The sequence below is a fragment of the Rana temporaria genome, chromosome 1, assembly GCF_905171775.1.
Source record: "Rana temporaria chromosome 1, aRanTem1.1, whole genome shotgun sequence".
Taxonomy (NCBI): domain Eukaryota; kingdom Metazoa; phylum Chordata; class Amphibia; order Anura; family Ranidae; genus Rana; species Rana temporaria.
In genome coordinates, this window is record NC_053489.1 from 273,028,148 (window position 1) to 273,046,526 (window position 18,379).

Below are 18,379 nucleotides of genomic sequence, written 5' to 3' on the forward strand. Positions count from 1 at the left end.
GATAATGACCACTTCAGACCCGGAAGGATTTACCCCCTTAATGGCTAGGTCATTTTTTGTGATACGGCACTGCATCGCTTTAACTGACAATTGCGCTGTTGTGCAACGATGTACCCAAACAAAATAGAGGTAATTTTCCCCACATATAGAGCTTTCTTTTGGTGGTATTTGATCACCTCTGCAGTTTCTATTTTTTGTGCTATAAACAAAAAATAAAACCAAAATATTTTTTGCTATAATAACCACTTCCCACCTGGGCACTGTGCATATACGGCCGGGCGGACGTTCTCTCCTTCTGAGTGGACGTTCAGGAACGTCCCTCAGAAGGAGGGGGTTCACGTGCGTGCGTTCCCGATGCACTCGTGTCACCTGGACACGGCGCATCTCAGATCAGCAGAAGGGCTCTGTGTTTGGCCCTCCTGATCACATGACGGCCGTGTCCAATTACAGAGTCGGTTGCTAGGCGATCGGCTCTCCTCGCACAGAATTTGTCGGAGAGGAATTGCTGCAGCCCAGCTGGTGATCAGTGAGTATGAGCTGTTTTTTTACAGCTTCTTACTCGCTTATCACCAGCCTAGTGTCGCACACAATGTAAAATACACACAGTAAACGCACACGTTCCACATACACACATGTCCCCACATAGTAAAAACACCTGGTCCCCCACATATGTAATAGTAAAATGACATGTCCCAATGATCATTTGCAAACATTTGTCCGTGATCTCCTGCGCACATCTGTACATGATCATTTTGCGTACATATGTCCGTGATTACACAAACCAATTATACACTTAACGGGAATTTTTTTATTAAAAACATGTAGCAGAATACATTTTGGCTTAAATTTATGACAAAATTTTATTTTATTGGATTTCTTTTAAAATAGAAAGAAGAAAATATTGTTTTTCTAAATTTCTGAAATTTTTTTGCTTATATCACAAAAAAAAGAGTCATGAATAAATACCACCAAAAGAAAGCTCTATTTATGCAAACAAAATGATAAAATGTATTTGGGTACAGTGTAGCATGACCGCGCAATTGTCATTGAAGGTGCGAGAGCGCTGAAAGCTAAAAATCGGTCTGGGAAGGAAGGGGAGAAAGTGCCCAGTATTGATGTGGATAAATACTCCAAAATACAAAAACAAATTTCTTCATCAGTTTAGGCCAATATGTGTTCTTCTACATATTATTGGTAAAAAAATTGCAAAAAGCATATATTTATTGGTTTGCTCAATCGTTAGAGTCTACAAAATAGGGGATATTTTTATGGCTTTTTTTTTTTTTTTTTGGACCAGTGACATTACATTGATCAGAGCTAAAAATAGCCTCTGATCTAGGACTGCAACTAATAATTATTTTCATATTCAAATAGTTGGCCGATTTTTTATTATGTCAATTAATCGGATAATCACCTTAACGTATGGTGTATAATTTAGTTAATATGTAAAGTTAAAAAAAAAAAATTTCTATATGCAGTGGTAAATATAAATAACCAGCTATATGGTTAGGGAGCAAAATCTTTAATCCACTCTGAGAATAACAGAAGTTATAGGCTATATATACTATTAGAGGGTGAATCTGGTAAATATCATCAGACTCGGAGATCACGTTTATTTAAAGAAAAATTGAAAAAATTGAAGACTGTCGCCGTTTTCAGACGGTACTGTAAAACAGGGCTCGACAAATCCAGGTCGCCATGGCGACTAGAAATAGCATCCTGGCGACTTGGCTTGGAAGGTGGGCAAAAAAAAAAAAATTTGTTTCATAGGACCGGCGCTCCGCGGACTAGGCCGAAGCCGCGGCCTCGCCCAAAACATCCTGCCCGCAGCTTGCCGCAATCCTGGGAAAAGGCCGCGAGCGGCAGATGCCGCTCACGGCCTTTTCCCAGGATCGCTGCGGGCAGGATGTTTTAGGTGAGGCTTCGGCCTAGTTCGCGGAGCGCCTTTTCCCCAGGATCGTGGTGGACTAGGCCCCCGCCGCTTGATCGCGGGGGGCCCGTGATGTCTGGTAATTGAGGCCGCGGCCTTGTGAAGTCCCCAGCTCTTCCTTGTGTGAGCTGGCGCCATCTGGTGGTGGCCATTGGTATTACAAGTTAAGCATTACAAGTTAAACAGCAATTCTGTCATTTTTCACAATTTTCACTGCCATCTTCTTCCCTCTAATTAGAACCCTCAAACATTATATATATATATATATTTTTGTATCCTAACACCCTAGAGAATAAAATGGCGATCGTTGCAAAACTTTGTCACGCCGTATTTGCGCAGCGGTCTTACAAGCGCACTTTTTTAGGAAAAATTACACTTTTTTTAATTATATAAGACAACAGTAAAGTTATCCCCATTTTTTTTTTTTTTTATATTATGAAAGATAATGTTACGCTGAGTAAATTCATAACCAACATGTCACGCTTCAAAATTGCGTCCGCTCGTGGAATGCCAACAAACTTTTACCCTTTAAAATCTTCATAGGCGACGTTTAAAAAAAAATCTACAGGTTGCATGTTTTGAGTTACAGAGGAGGTCTAGAGCTAGAATTATTGCTCTCGCTCTACCAATCGCGGCGATACCTCACATGTGTGGTTTGAACACCGTTTACATATGCGGGCGCTGCTCACGTATGTGTTCCTTCTGCGCCCAAGCTCGTCGGGACGGGGAGCGTTTTCTGGCTCCTAGATTGCAAGCAAATTTGTCAAACCCTGCTGTAATATATAATGTATGATTGACAAGGGAGTCTAAAGCAGGTGGCTTGACAAAAGCTACCTCTCTCTGCCTGCTGTCACTTTTGGTAGCCATACAAAAACGTCTTCTTTCAAAAAAAGAATCCTTTTAGGAACATTCTTTAAAAAAAAATTCTATTCGTTAATGGGATTAAATCAGTGTTCGTTTTCAAACCAGTGTCGGAAAATTCGAAGGCGCAGAATAAAAAAACTTCTTGGTCAAATTAATTTTCAGACCGTGTATGTGGTTTTTGTTCAGAAATTGCATTCATTTTATAACTAAATGTTAAAAGCAAGTAACATTTTATAACATTCTTTCATTCAGGGAATGTACAAAGATTTTTCATAATGAATATTCTTGTCCGAAAATAAGTGTATGGGCAGCATAAGGCTCGGTTCACACCTATGCAGCTTGCTTTTGATCAGATTCTGCATTGCTTTTTGCTGTGATTTGTGTTTTACTTATGTTTATGCTTATTTATTTTTTTCTGGCCAATTTAACAAGATTAAAAAATGCAAATTGTGGCAAAAACGCACTACATGCTTTTCTGCAGCTTCTCCATTGAAGTCTATTGGACCAAACAAGCAAAAAAAAGCAGTTTTGCGTTGAAAAAAGTCCCTGACCCTTTCCAAAAACGCAGCAGCTGAAAAAAGCATAGATGTGAACGTGTCCCATAGGAAACCATGTTAATTGAACTGTAGTGCATTTTTGCATTTTTTTTTTATCATTTTGTTCCCACAAATAGAGCTTTCTTTTGGTGGTATTTGATCACCTCTGTGATTTATTTTTTATTTTTTGTGCAACAAATAAAAAAAGAGCGAAAATCTTGAAAAAAAATATGTTTTTCTTTGTTTCTGTTAATTTATTTTGTAAATAAGTACCGGTACCTTTTCTTCTTCAATGACGGGCACTGATAAGGCAGCACTGACGGGCACTCATGGCGGCACTGGGCACGGATGAGCACTGATGGACGCTGGTGGGTGGCACTGCTGGGCATCACATATTGTGTTTGTGCCATGATGGTGCCAGTCAGTACCCATTTGTGGGCACTAATTGGCATATGTTATGTATACATGTGGATTGCCATGGGGACTGGGCGGCATCCTGGTGGTCCAGTGTGGGCATCCAAGGGGGGGCTGCGCTGATAAACAATCAGCGCAAGCCCCCCCCTGTCAGGAGAGCCGCAGATCGGCTCTCCTCTACTCGCGTCTGACAGACGTGAGTGAGGAACAGCCGATCGATGGCTCTGCCTGTTTACATTGTGATCAGCCGTGATTGGATGTGGCTGATCACGTGGTAAAGAGCCTCCGCCGGACACACCACTGATCGTTGCAATGCGTGCCCCCAGGGGCGCGCGGCAGCTGTTATCCTGCAGGACGTCAATAGACGTCCAGTCAGGATACCACAACCACTTCCCGGACGTCAATATGCTATTGACCGGGCGGGAAGTTATTAACTACTTGCCGACCTGCCGCCGTCATTCTACGGCGGCAGGTTGGCGCTCCTGCGCGAGAGCCCGTAGCTCTACGTCGGCTCGTTACAGAGCGGGGACCGGGAGCTGTGTGTGTAAACACACAGCTCCTGGTCCTGTCAGGGGGGGAAATGCTGATCTCTCTGTTCATACAATGCATGAACAGATTTCCCCTAGTGAGGCCACCCCCCCCCTACAGTTAGAACACACCCAGGGAACATACTTGACCCCTTCCCCGCCCCCCTAGTGTTAACCCCTTCACTGCCAGTGTCATTTTTATAGTAATCCAATGCCTTTTTATAGCACTTGATCGCTATAAAAATGCCAATGGTCCCAAAAATGTGTCAAAAGTGTCCGAAGTGTCCGCCATAATGTCGCAGTACCGAAAAAAATCGCTGATCGCCGTCATTACTAGTAAAAAAAAATATTAATAAAAATGCCATAAAAATACCCCCTATTTTGTCAACGCTAAAACTTTTGCGCAAACCAATCAATAAACGCTTATTGCAATTTTTTTTTTTACGAAAAATATGTAGAAGAATACGTATAGGCCTAAACTGAGGGGAAAAAAAAGTTTTTTTTATATATTTTTGGGGGATATTTATTACAGTAAAAAGTATTAATTTTTTTTCAAAAATGTCGCTCTATTTTTGTTTATAGCGCAAAAACTAAAAACCGCAGAGGTGATCAAATACCACCAAAAGAAAGCTCTATTTGTGGGAAAAAAATGGACACCAATTTTGTTTTGGAGCCACGTCGCACGACCGCGCATTTGTCCGTTAAAGCGACGCAGTGCCGAATCGCAAAAAGTACTCTGGTCTTTGACCAGCAATATGGTCCGGGGGTTAAGTGGTTAAAGTACTAAAAACTGAGACTTTTTTATTATTATTATTATTTTTTTATGGATATGATCATTTTTAATTATAATGCACAATACTGGTAAGCTTACTTTGAATGCCATTATAATATTAACCTCCAGCCTCTTTTAACCACGTTATTCCCGTAAAAATGTACCCCCCTTCCTTACCAGAGCACTTTTTGCGATTCGGCACTGCATCGCTTTAACTGACAATTGCGCAGTCGTGCGACGTGGCTTCCAAACAAAATTGATGTAATTTTTTACCCACAAATGGCCCTTTTGGTGGTATTTGATCACCTTTGCGTTTTTTATTTTTTACTCTATAAAAAAAAATAGAGCGACTTTTTGCTATAATATCCCCCAAAAATCTATAAACAAAATGATTTTTTCCTCGGTTTAGGCGATACGTATTCTTCTACATATTTTTGGTAAAAAAATTGCAATAAGCGTATATTGGTTGGTTTGCGCAAAAGTTATAGCGTCTACAAAATAGGAGATAGTTTTATTGCATTTTTCTTTTTTTTTTACTAGTAATGGCAGCGATATTTTATTATTATTATTATTAATTTTTTTTTTTGTGACTGACATTGCGATGGACATATTGGACACTTTTAACACATTTTTGGGACCATTCACATTTATACAGCGATCAGTGCTATAAAAATGCATTGGTTACTGTATAAATGTGACTGGCAGGGAAGGGGTTAACACTAGGGGGTGCTGAAGGGGTTAATATGTTCCCTATCGTGTGATTCTAACTGTAGGGGACTCACAAGGGGAGGAGACCAATGTGTGTTCTCCTCACCTGACAAGACCGTGGATCTGTGTGTCTACACACACGCACAGATCCACATTCCTGTCGTGATTGGGGCAAACACGGGTATCCGACGGACATCACGGGCAGGTGCACCGGGTCCTGTGGACGTCATTTGACGCTGGGCGGTAGGGAAGTGGTTAAAGTGATTTTCTCTTGTCGTCCATGGACGGACACAGCCTCTTCATTCATGACAAGTGGGTTATGTTCCCTGTTTACAGGAGAGGACTAGGCAAAACATGTTGGATACAAATACATGTCATTTTAAAAACAGAGCTGAACAGCCCCGCCCAGGGGGCGGTCCCTCCGGACATAACCCTCCTCCCAGCAGCATGCAGTCTCAGTTTCGTTCTGCCTAGCCTTTGGGCCCAGCGCCCGAAGAAAGGATTTTATTTTATTTTTTATTTATTTTTATTTTTCTACAACTGTCGGCTGAGACAGGCTGGATATTATAGATCCTTGTAGTCTTCTCAGTTCGGCCAGCGAGCGTGAGCACACCTTTGCAAAGAGGCTGGGTCAGCCACGACATGCCCCATGACTCCTGGGGTGGCCAGTGAGCTTTGCTCCGATGTCCGCACATGACTGAGCTGTAGTGTTGTCTTACTCAGTGGACTGGGCTAACGGCTACCTCCATTGCGGTTGTATGCCTGTCTGGAATGCACCAGTGAGTCGTCGCGAGGACGGGTAAGTACAGTCCCTCCTTCTGAGGTGGGGTGGTACGGCTGGGCATTCCTAGGGTTTGGGTATCCTCCCTTCCCTGCTCCCCTTTTTCCCTCTGCTGTGCATGCTGTCGGGGCGGGGGCACCTGGTGGTTTCAGTTTGCATTGAAAATCCCATTGGCGGCCATTTTGCTGTAGCCGCACCAGGCTCCACGTGGACACTCGGCGGCCATCTTGCTTGAGTCTATCGGCCTCTAGCATTGGTTTTCACGGCGCGCAACGCCGTTCTCACAGCATTTTACTACCTCACAACTTCTCCACACACATCACACACGCAGTGTGCGGGACACGGGCAGCGGCGCTGAGCAGTTCTTCTCCGGTGGTGAGTCCCCTGTACAACCCCCCCCCCCCCCGGTCAGCGCAGCAGGAGTGGTGGGTGTCTTTTGTTCATTCTGAACTGGGCCCTGGGAGTTTTTTCCACAGAATTTGGAGTCAGTATCTAGTCCTCCTTCCCCCAGCATGGCAGAGGCAGTTGGTACCTCTGCTTCTGCACTCACTATAGACTTCTTGTCGGCAGTCCTGGAGACATTTGTGGCCAGGGTGGAAGCGGCGTGTGGCAGTAAAGGGGGTAAAAAGCTGCCTAATTGTTGCTTATTAGGCTTTATTGCTGCTCCCTGACATCCACAGGTGTTTTCAATACCTGATTGAAAACACTTCAATGAACCTCTGTTCTTCAGAGTGGTAGTCTTTAAGGGGTTGAATAATTGTGTAAATGAAGAATTCACAAAATAAACATTTACTACTGTATTACAAAACCAATTGATGTCATTTTAGTTGCATATGGTTCTTTAACCTCTTGACCACCGCCCCATGTCAAAAAGCCGTCCTCTTTTTAAAGTTGAATATCTTGATAACGGCAGCAGCTGCTGCCACAACCGAGATATTCATCTTTTCAGGGGGCGGTGGTGTACACGATAACGGCGGTCTCCGCGGCGGATTCGCCGCGAGATCGCCGTTATCGGTGGCGGGAGAGGGGCGGAGGGGATCGGATGTGTCCGGCAGCTGAGCGGGGACGGGACTGAAGGAGAAATCTCCTTCACCCGTCCTCATAGCTCTGCTGGGCGGAAGTGACGTCAAAACGTCAGTCCCGCCCAGCCTCTTAAAGAAACATTTTTTTTTTTTGTCATTTGAAAAAATGACTTTTTTTTTTTTGCATTTAAGTCTAATTATGAGATCTGAGGTCTTTTTGACCCCAGATCTCATATTTAAGAGGACCTGTCATGCTTTTTTCTATTACAAGGGATGTTTACAATAGGAATAAAAGTGATCAATTTTTTTTTTTTTTTTCAGTGTAAAAAATTATAAAACTAAATAAAAATAAATAAGAAAACCCCAAAAAATTTTTTTAAAGCTCCCCGTCCCGACGAGCTCGCGCGCAGAAGCAAACGCATACGCGAGTAGCGCCCGCATATGAAAACGGTATTCAAACCACACAAGTGAGGTATCGCCGCGATCGTTAGAGTGAGAGCAATAATTCTAGCCCTAGACCTACTCTGCAACTCAAAAAATGCAACCTGTAGAATTTTTTAAACGTCGCCTATCGAGATTCTTAAGGGTAAAAGTTTGACGCCATGCCACGAGCGGGCGCAATTTTTAAGCGTGACATGTTGGGTATCATTTATCTTTCACAATATATAAAAAAATTGGGCAAAATGTATTGTCTTATTTTTTAATTAAAAAAAGTAATTTTTATCCAAAAAAAGTGCGCTTGTAAGACCGCTGCGCAAATACGGTGTGACAAAAAGTATTGCAATGACTGCCATTTTATTCCCTAGGATGTCTGCTAAAAAAAAAATATATAATGTTTGGGGGTTCTGATTAATTTTCTAGCAAAAAAATTGTGATTTTCACATGAAGGAGAGAAGTGCCAGAATTAACCCGGTGGGCAAGTGGTTAAGAAGTCCTTGTAGGATTTCATTCTGAATACAATTACAAATGTACACTAAATTCCCTAAAACCCTTTACAGCATTGGGGGGTTGAATAATTTTGAACACAACTGTAGATGGGTGTTTGCCTGTCCAAATCATGTCAATGTCCAATATACCACAGTTGGTATCTGTGTCTACCAAGGCCAAACATTCCAGAGTATGTATACTTTTGATCAGGGTCATTTGGGTAGTTTCTGTTGTCGTTATGATTTATAGAGAGTAAACACTGTTGATTAGAGCCCATTCACACAGGGGGCAACACGACCTTCTAGCACAGTGGCTCTCAACCTGGGGGTCGGGACCCCCTCAGGGGTCAAATGATGATTTGCCAGGGGTCACCAAATCCTGGGCTGTTCCTGAAGCCCACACCGCTCTCCCAGCCTTTTGCGGCCCCCCAGCAGGGCTGTCCTTGGAGCCTGTGGCCACCCAGCTGGTATGTTCCCAAGGAGTAAATGAAGGAATAGAAATCGAGAATACATGGAAGGGAGAGGAAAAGGGGGAGGAACCAAGAAAAAGGGAGAGAGAGAGAATAAGGCCAGTTTCACACTGAGGCTTCAGCTGCGGTGACGGTATAGCCGCGCTATTTGTAGCGTGGCTATACCATCGTGTTTACCGCAATATTCGGGCGCTAGCGGTGAGGTTTTAACCCCTGCTAGCGGCCGAAAAAGGGTTAATACCGCCCGCGTTGTGGCGGTATTACCGCGGTATTACCGCGCTTTCCCATTGATTTCAATGGGAAGGCGCGGTATAGGAGCAGTGAACACACCGCTCCTATACCGCGGTAAAGATGCGGCTAGCAGGACTTTTGGAGCGTTCCTGCTAGCGCATCGCTTCAATGTGAAAGCCTTCGGGCTTTCACATTGAAGAGTACAGGGCATGATTTTTCATGCGGTATAGCAGCGCTATTTTTAGCGCTGTACCGCATGAAAAACGTCCCAATGTGAAAGGGGCCTAAGAGAAACAAGAAAGATGGCTAGAGAGAGGGATGGGGGAAACAAACCAAGAAATTAGGATAGAGAGAGATACAAGGGAAAGAAAGGAGAACAAAGAGAGTGGTACATCCTAAAATGTACCAGAAGGGGTTTTAACACTGTACGAGTGGAAGGGACTCAGGGAGCGCTATATGTCTGTGGGTTAGGGGCGCAAATTACTTGTCTTGCCACACAAATAATTTTACTGTTGGGGGTCCCCACAACTTGGGAAATTTTATCAAGGGGTCACGGCGCTAGAAGGTTGAGAACCACTGTTCTAGCAGGACTTTGGGAGACAACTTGGACTTGAGTATGACTCATCAGGCAACTTACAAGGCAACTTTAAGTTGCCTCCAGGATAGTACAAGGCAACTTCAAGTTGCCTCCAGGACAGGAGGCTTTCCAGTGGCCAATCAAACAACAATCAGCTCTGTGGGAGGGAGGGGTTTGCCTGAGAAATGTATGTTATCTTCCTGTATCGTTCCTGTATTGTTGCTTCAGTTAAGACAGTGATCCGACTTCTGTAGCAACTTCGATTGAAATCAATGGGTACAAGTTGCCTAGAAGTGCGACTTCAGTAGTGTACATTAAGACGGCTCCCATTCACTTCCATTCATTCTCTCGACCGCACGACTTGGGGCAACTTGAAGTCGGATCCCAGGTCGCCCCGTGTGAACCGGCTCTAACACTAACCATGAGTGAAGGAAATGTTTGAAATGTTTTACCTGCCATTTATGCTCCTGTTCTGCCGTTTCCGTGAGCTTCCCTGTTGAAAAGAATAATAATGAGGTTAAATACCCTCCTATATCAGGTGTTCTTTTGCAGTTAGAGGTTGTAAATCCCAATGTAAAGAAAAAAAGAAACCTGTAAGACAAAGGCATAATGAGCTATTATGCATCGCATACTAACGCATTATGAAATGCTTTCCTTAGAATGAAGCCCTGCAGCACTGCTCGCACACCGCGGACACAGTGGACATCTTTCCCGGTGTTTCTTTCGGGTTTGCGGGCTCCGGCGCTGTGATTGGGCCCCCCCCCCTTTAGACCCCTTTCACTGGAGCGGTTTGCAGGCGCTATTTTGCTAAAAATAGCGCCTGCAAACCGACCCTAAACAACCGCTGCTGTGTCTCCACCACTGGAGCGGTGCGCTAGCAGGACGGTAAAACATTTGTGTGTGTGTATACCGCTCCTGCCTATTGAAATCAATGGGACACGTGGCTATACCATCGGCAATGCACCTCTGCAAAGGCACTTTGCGGTGGTTTTCAACCCTTTCTTGGCCGTTAGTGGGGGTAAAACCACCCTGCTAGCGCCCGAATAGCGCCGTAAATTTGGCAGTAAAGCGCCGCTTTACCACAGACACCCCTCCCGCACCAGTGTGAAAGGGGCCTTAGACAGATATTTCCTCTCCCCCATTCCTGTTCCCCCTGATAGTTGTACGATTTTAGATTTTCCACTACTGGCTGCCCTTTCAACTCTGAGAACAGTAAAAAAACTAATTTGAGGCTCACCAAATGGATTTTTTGGTACCGATTCACAGCTCTAGATTACGCAGTGTGAGTGAGTTGTATCTCAACATGTGTACTTGTCTAGTGCAGTGTTTTTCAACTCCAGTCCTCAAGGCGCACCAACAGGTCATGTTTTCAGTCTATCCATTATTTTGCACAGGTGATTTGATCAGTTTCACTGCCTTAGTAATCACCACAACCGTTTTATCTGAGAGAAATCTTGAAAACATGACCTGTTGGGGCGCCTTGAGGACTAGAGTTGAGAAACACTGGTCTAGTGGATGTCTATATGCAAAATCTTTCTAAAATGTGAAATTATTTGTGATCTATTTCTATGTGTACTTGCAACTCGCACTTTTCAAAAAATACAATTGAAAGAGGATTTTTTTATTTTTTTATCATGAATTCCCACTGAGGAGCTGGAGGTCCTGGTTACCCCCCTCTTCCGGTGTAGGGCCTTGGCGGCATCGTGGGGACAACCCAGACCCCCTCATCTGCTGAGGCCGAAGTGAATCATGGGGCTGGTCCGCGAGGGGCAGCCTTCCCTGATGGCCACTATGTAGTCGGCGGTTGAAATCTTGAGTCTACCAGAAAACAGGCCGGTGGAAACACATGGGAATTGCACCCTAGGTGTCTCAGCAACACCCCCATGTTGTATCTGTTTGTTTTTACATGTTGACTTTCTTTCTTTTTTCCCTCCATGTAACAAAAAATGTGTGTCACCAATATGTTTACACTGAAACTATATGTCAAGCTGTGACTGAACCAAATAAACAAAGTTTACACAAAATGAATATCATGAATATATTGTCGGACAATATTTTCACCTTTAGCGCAGGAAAAGTGTATCCCTTTAAATTCTATGTATGGCTTCACACTGGTCTGTTGTGGTGGTAATCTTGCATGCTGCATTGTTGGTCGGTTAAAGAAACGCACCTCCCTGTTGAAATGCATTGAAATCGCCGTAAGAACGCATCAATAACACACCCGTTACGTTTTTTTTTTTTTTTTTATTATTTTATATATGAATATATATTATTGTTATTTATTCAATGTCACTCCTCATGTTTCAGAGGCACGAAAAGATTACAATTTCATTTTTCCCCCCCCCATCTCCCCTATCTCACCTTAAACAATCTCCTATATCTCAAGTTCTTTCAAATTTTTCTTCTAGAGTATCTTTTAAGCATCTACCCTTAATTTTTCTGCATAACTCCACGATTTCTTGAAAGTCCTCCATTTATCCCATTTCGTGATTTGTAAGATGTTATTACCCTCTATGCCCTCTTTTAATTCTTCCATTCTGTAAGTTTCTTCGACTGCATCTATCCACTCCCAAATTAAGGGGCACTCCACTTCTTGCCACCTCCTTGGAATAAGTCTCTTAGCGGCATTGAGTAGATGCGGTACAAGCGTTTTCCTATAACTTTTTATACCTTCCTCCCCCCCATGGAATAGGATGACCCATGGGTCCATCTTGATCTTTTTCCCCGTGATCTCTTCCACACATGCCAAGATTTTTTCCCAATACCTCTTAACCTTGGTACATCCCCACCAAAGGTGTGCCATATTTCCTGGTGATCTACATCCCCTCCAACACTCTCCTGTCTGTTCTTCTTTGAATTTTTTTAGCCTATCCGGGGTCATGTACCATCCGGATATGCATTTAAAACACATCTCCGCCGTACGACTATCTACCGCAGAGGAGTGTGTCAAAGCCAACATTTTATCTATTGTGCCCCTATCCCGTTGTGTTCCCAATTCCCTTTCCCATTTTTTAATGAATGGGGGTATGTTCTGCTCATCCATCTTCAATAGAATTCTATATAGCTTTGAGGTAGTTCCTTTTGCTCTTTCCATGAAGCATATTTTTTCTAGTTCTGTTAACTGGTCTCCCGCTCTCAGTGGGCCTGGTAGATCCTGGATAAAATGTTTAAGCTGCTGGTACCTCCATTCATTAATTTCCATTAAATTCTTTTTAGCTTTTAACTCAGGTAGTGTCATTATGTGGCCCTCCCTCATTATATCCCTTAATTGAGCCGTGTCCTGTTTGATCCAATTCCCCCCGACTTGTGTTTTTACCTGGTGCAAAATAATCATTATTTTTTAGTGCTATGAAAGGTGAATTATATTCTTTCTCAATTTTTTTATATACATTATCCCATATTTTAAGTGCATTTTTTGTTATTTCATGTGCGTTTTTATCTAGTGTTCTAAATTGGGGAGGATTCCATATTATCTTGTCCAACCTCGTCTGTGCTAACTCATTTTCTAGACTAATCCACCTTTTTTCTTTGTTGGCTCTGGCCCACTCCACCACTCTTGTCATTACCACTGCGTCATAGTATCCTTTGACGTCCGGTACCGCTAGGCCCCCCTTTTTTTTTGGTTGTTTTAGGGTCTGGAGTGATATCCTATGTTTCTTATTTCTCCATATATAATTCATAATATTTTTTTTAGTGCGGAAAATAGTGTTCTCGGGAGGGCTATGGGAATCATCTGAAATTTATATAATATTTTAGGTAAAATAACCATTTTGCAATAATTGATTCGTCCTATCCATGATATTGCTCTATTTTCCACTCTTTTTGTTTCTGTCTTAATTTCATTTAATAGGGGGATGAAATTTATCTTTTACATTTTTTTTATAGAGTTTGCTAACAGTATCCCTAGATATTTAAGTTCTTTAACCCAGGCGAACTGGTACTTCACTTTCAAGAATTGCTCTTCCAATTTACTTATATTTATACTCATAATCTCCGTTTTGGTGAGGTTTATTTTAAAGTTCGAAATTTCCCCGTAATCTCTACATAGATTTAATAGGTTTGAGATTGATGTTTTGGGTTTGTCCAAATAGAAGAGGACGTCGTCTGCAAAGGCAGAAAGTTTGTATTCCTCCTCTCCTATTTTAACCCCTTTTATTTCTTTGCAGTTACGGATCCTGGCCAGCAACGGCTCCAAAGAGAGCACAAACAGGAGTGGCGACAAAGGGCACCCCTGCCTTGTACCATTTTTCATTGAGAAAGTTTGAGATAGACTGCCATTTATCTTTATTTTGGCAGTGGGAGACAAATAAAGGGCTGCAATCCAGTCTATCATTCTCTGTCCAAACCCCATGCCTCTCAGAGTCTGCAGCATAAGTCCCCAGTCTACTCTGTCGAACGCTTTTTCTGCGTCAATCGACAGAAGTAAACCTGGGGACCCTACTGCCTTCATTCTCTGGAGCAACAAGAGTGTTTTTACTCCATTGTCTCTACCCTCTCTACCCTGAACAAAGCCCGTTTGGTCCGGGTGTACCAGTTTTGTCATTTCTTGTCTAACTCTTCCGGCCAATACCTTTTGCGTACAATTTTATATCTGTGTTCAGCAGAGATATCGGCCGGTACCCTGAACAGCTTCCTATGTCTTTGCCTTCCTTTGGAATAACGGTGATGGTTGCCTCTGATGCTTCTTTACTTAATTCATAATCTCTTCCAAGGCCATTAAAGTACTGACATAGTTTTGGGAGAAGGATCTCTTTGTATTTTTTGTAATACAACACTGTGAAGCCGTCCGGGCCCGGACTTTTTCCTGCTTCTGAACTTGTTAATGCTAGTTTAATTTCATTTTCTGTGATAGGCCTATCCATCTCTTCTGCCTCCGTTTGATCAATTTTTGATATTCCTGCTTCTTTTAAAAATGTTGTAATCTTGTTTTCTTTCTCCCCTTTTTGCCAGTTCTTTTGTTCTACCGAATATAGTTTTTCATAGTATATTCTGAATGTTTCTGCAATATCTTTTGTTGTATGTAAAACCTTACCTTTTTCGTTTTTAATTTTGTCTATATAATTCCTAGATTTCTTTTTTTGTACCATCCGAGCAAGGTGTTTGCTTGTTTTATTTCCCCACCTGTATCTTTCCCTTGCTATTGAGTTAAATTCCCTTTTTGTATCTTGATCTAAGAGTTCTTTAAGCTCATTTCGCTTGTTTACTAAGTTTAGATATAGGTCTTGTTGCTTTCCCATTTTCTTATGTTTTTGTTCAAGATTAAAAATCTCCCCTATAAGTTTTTCCCTTTTACTACTCTCTTCTTTCTTCTTCCTTGCTCCTTCAGAGATCAGGACCCCTCTTATCACCGCCTTATGGGCGTCCCATAGTGTTGCTTTAGATATTCCATCTATCTCATTTGTTTTAAAGTATTCTTCTAATTCTTTTTTAACCCTCAGGAAACTTTTCTCTTTGATTATTAGCTCCTCAAGTCTCCAGTTTTGATAGGGCTTTTGATTCCCTGAGATATTTATGGATATGCTAATGGGGGCATGATCCGAGATCGTCATGGTTTCTATTCTTGTCTCGACCACCATTTCCAGCATTCTATGATCTACCAGTATGTGGTCGATCCGAGAATAACTACCATGGACCGGGGAAAAAAACGTGTAATCTCGTTGGCCTGGGTTAAAGATCCTCCATGTATCCACTAATTGATTTCTATACAAACTTTCCTTAACCTTTTTTAGTTGTATGTCTTGAGTATCTGATGTCTGATGAGTTTTATCTACTTTGGGGTCCATACAAAAGTTTGTCACCTCCCAATAATAACTTTCCCCTCCTAAAATCTTTTAATTTCCCCAGTATTCCCGACAGGTATTTCATAGGGGAGGTATTCGGAGCATATATATTTACAAGAGTGTATTCCTCCTCCTCCAATTTTCCCCTTAAAAAGAGGAATCTCCCTTCCGGGTCTGTCATTCTATCTGTTAGAACAAACCGTGTCCCCTTCGCTATTCCAATTGCTACCCCTCTAGCTCTTTTTGAGATGGTATCTCCATAGTACCATCTGGGAAAGTCGGGGGAATATATCCTTGTATTTGACCCCAATGTAAGATGGGTTTCTTGTAAAAAGGCAATGTCTGTCCTATACCTTTTTCAATTCCCCCAATATCTTATGTCTCTTAGTTGGACTATTAAGGCCTTTTACGTTATAGGACAGACATTTAATCACTGGCATCCTTGTTTTCCTTTCTTCGGATTATGCTCTCTTCTGATTGTTTTGGTGAGATAGGGTTTCTTCCCTCCCTCATTCCCATCCCTCTCCTCCCTCCCACCCTCCCATCCCCTCCCCCTCCAACCCTCCCATCCCCTCCCCCTCCAACCCATCCCTCCCTCCTTCTCATCTCCTCCCCCCTCCCTCCCTCCCCCCCTATTTGGCCTATTAAAGGCCTCTGGACCATCTTCTATATCTTGGTCCAGATCACTCTGGGTGGGGGTCTGAGATTGCCTCCCCCCCCTCCCGGTTTTCCAGCCGGAAGGGGGGGGCGGGGACAAAACCCCAGCCCGAGGTCAGCGGAAAGCCCAAGCCAGGGATAAAAGTGAGCAAAGGAGGAAAAGGCAAAAAAGAAGACACAAAGAAAAAAAACAAAAAAAAAGGGCAACTAGGGAAAACAAGGAAGAGGGGACAGGGCGGGAATTTCCATTCTCCCCCCTCTCCCTCTCGTCCCCGCCCCCCCTACCCCCAACCTGGTAGGTCAGGGACCTGGATATCTAATTTCCTACAAAATTCCCTTAAGTCCTCGGGAAATCTTAGTGTCGCAGATCTCCCTTCCTTTGTTCCAATTAGGCAAGAAGGGAACCCCCAGTTATATTTAATGTTCAAGTCTATCATCTGCTTTAAGAGCGGTTTTAACAACCATCTCCTTGCCAGGGTTTCTGGGGCCACATCCGTGAATATCTGCAGCTCCGTCCCTTCAAACACTATCGGGGATTGTCCCCTCAGCTTCTTCCAAATTGCTTCTTTATCTTCATAAAATCTGAACCTTATTATGACATCTCTTGTTCGCTCGGGGGTCGCTCTTTTCGGATTTCCCACTCGATGGACCCTTTCAATTCCAATTGGGTTGTCTATTGTTCTTTCCAGTATTGGATTGAATATCTTCTGCACTATTGGCCTGAGGTCCTCATCCCTCTTCTCTGGTATAAATCTTATCCTTAAGTTTTGTCTCCGACTTCTATTTTCCTGATCCTCCAATTTGTAGAGAATATGCCTCTGTTGTAATTGAATCTGATCCATCTGGGCTTTTAGTGCGTTTGATTCCTGTTCCTATTTCTCTATTTGTTCTTCTGCTGTTTCGATTCTAGAGAGCATATGGACAAAATCTGTCCGTAAATTCTGTATTTCACCTTTTATCACGTTTTCCAGCCTTAACAACATCTCTGCCATTTCTCCCTTTGAGGGGGACTGAGTGTCTGCGCTTCGTTCATCCATCCTGCTACTTTCCAGTCTGCTTCCTGTAGGCCCCTCCTCTCTTGATTCTATAGATGTTTCTCTGGAGATATCACTCTGGGGTTTCTTATTTTCAGCTTTTTTGACTTTGTTCGCTTGTTGTTGCTTTGTTACCCCCTGGGCCTCAGGGACGCGCGGACTTTCCCCTCTTGTCACGAATGGTCTTAATGAACTTGTTGCTGTTGTATTGCTTGGAGTAGTTGGGGGTCCCCCCCTTGTTGATCTACTCGTCATTCTGCTCATCTTAGTCTCCTTCCTTCTAATTCTCTTCCCCAGCTTGGCTTCTTATTCCCAGCGGGTTAATAGAGAATCCAGTGTCAGGGAAGAACCAGTATGACCAGGTCTTATCCCCCTTCGAATTTGAATCTTCTTTGGTTTTCTTTCTCACTCACTCCCCCTGAGTAAAAATTGCTTAATATATCTCAATCTTTGTTCAGATGATTTATTTGACCGATATCTGAGGTCCCAAGCACAAAATAAAACAAACAACAAAAAAAAAAAAAAGAAAAAGGGAGAGAAAACAGAAAGGAAGGGACATAAAAGGAGAAAAAGAGAGAAAACGAGGGAAAGAGAGAGTGAGGGCCAAAGCAAAGATGCTCGTTTAACCCAATCAAAATTCACGGTTCTCAGTAAACTTGTGAGTGAACTGTATTGGTGTTCTTTTACAAGGAGATGTGTTTTATATTTAATAGATTAATTCTAAAAGTCATTTCCCTTTCGCACCTTTTACTGCAGTGCAAGTTTTATCCTTTAGATCTTCTCACCATGTGTTTCAAATGCTATCACTTTATGCAGTCTTGATGGTACAATATATATATATATATATATATATATATATATACATACACATGTCAGTCTGTCGCTAACAGTGGATATTTAGGGTCATATTTTCACCATACTTTTAGTGCCTTTGTTTCACACTTGTTTCAATTTTCACATTTCTGTTGGTTTCCCGTACAGAGATAGTTGGTAAATAGTAGATAATATCACTTTTTTCCGCATTTCTCAGTCCTCCTTAGCCTCTCACTCGGTGTCTTCCCCTCTCCACACCTCCGGCGTTTCCTATATGCTTGCAATTCTAGCAGTGAGTTTCTCTGGGCTGACTTTCCAACTAGCTGTTTACCTTTGC

The 18,379-nt window shown here is 42.7% G+C and overlaps 1 protein-coding gene across 4 annotated transcripts in view; it reads left to right on the forward strand.

Moving 5' to 3' along the window:
* UBQLN1 (ubiquilin 1) overlaps positions 1–18,379 on the forward strand; it is a 79,782-nt gene that overhangs the window by 12,630 nt on the left and 48,773 nt on the right. The window lies entirely within an intron of this gene.